Source organism: Psammomys obesus, unplaced genomic scaffold (genome assembly GCF_907164565.1).
Source record: "Psammomys obesus unplaced genomic scaffold, mPsaObe1.curated_primary_1811, whole genome shotgun sequence".
NCBI lineage: Eukaryota > Metazoa > Chordata > Mammalia > Rodentia > Muridae > Psammomys > Psammomys obesus.
Window position 1 is genome coordinate 4,576,810 of NW_026596256.1, and position 1,421 is coordinate 4,578,230.

The following is a 1,421-nucleotide window of genomic DNA, read 5'->3' on the forward strand; positions in this document are numbered from 1 at the left end:
TTTCTTTCTTTCTTTCTTTCTTTCTTTCTTTCTTTCTTTCTTTCTTTGTCTCTTTCTTTCTCTTCCATTTCTACCTCATCCCCCCATTCTCCTTCCTTCACTCTGTTATTCCCTTCTCTTTCTTTCCTTCCTTCTTTCCCTCCCTCCCTCTCACCCTCTCTCCTTCTTTTCCTTTCTACTTTCCTTCATGGTATAGGAGATTGAACCCAGAGCTTCATACATTCTAATCTCTACCACTGACCTACACCCTAGCCTTATATCTAATTTTACCAAGAAACTTTTAAAGTATTTAATATTTAAGAGCCTGTTTTGAAGTTTCAATGGGGACTTTCTCTCAGTTAGTGGACTATGGGAATCTTTGCATGTCCTAGAAGTGTAGGAAATATGGTTTTTGTGTTCTAGGACATGTCCATTACCAGTCTCTAAACAAGGTGAGAGAAATGTGGTAGTTTCTATACTTAAATTATTATCATTATCATCATCATCATTTCTCCTCCTTTTTTCCTTGTTATTTTACCTGGAATTCCAGGTAATTACATGGAAGTTTCAGATATTTAATTATTGAAAACCCAAGTGCTATTGTGAATGCTTCTATAATAACTTCAGTATAAAAATGATTTGAATTTTGAAAGAGAAAACAAAATTCACAATGAGCAAGGTGAAAAACAATCATGTTCTGTCTAAGTACACTATCCCCAAGGAAGAAGAGAAAAAGCAGTGGGTAAACATTAAGAGCAACTTTGCTCTTAAGAGATAAACAGTAATCCCCGTGGAATGAGCTCCATGGGGAATTTGGCCTTATGTAGCTTTCCCGTGTTCTGAGCTAGCAAGTAAAACTGCTTGACATTGTGAACATTAACTTTTATTCTGTAGACAGGCTGACATCCATAAAGAAATGCTTTTGTTGGTCATGTTTTTTCCTCGGAGATCTGAGAGATACTCATCAATTTAGTTATTAAAAGTTTCCAGAGATATGTGATATAGGAGGAATTTCCTTACATGGTTTAAATTGATGAAAACAATAACAGTTCAACTACTCTACTTTGTTTTGAGTTAAGTCAGTTTGATGGATGAAAGAGAGGAAAGAATATCACCAATTAAACAAGATGTCCTCTCTAGGTAAATGAACAAAAGGAGAACATTGTGATAAGTATTAGGGCAATAACACATTAGCCAGACACTTTGTGGATGGCTTGGAAATGTAGAAATGCATGCCAGATACACAATTAGGAGAAAAGCAAAAGCCTTATATGTCCTGGATGTCAGAGCCATGCCTGAACAACAGGATGGCAGGAGGGTGTGTGCTAATTCTGTTACTGGCACAGCAGACAATAGAGACACAACATCAGATAAGGAATGATCCACTGTGACTCTAACAAACTCCAAATGGACTAGCCATTATCTGTTTTCTCCCACTTTCA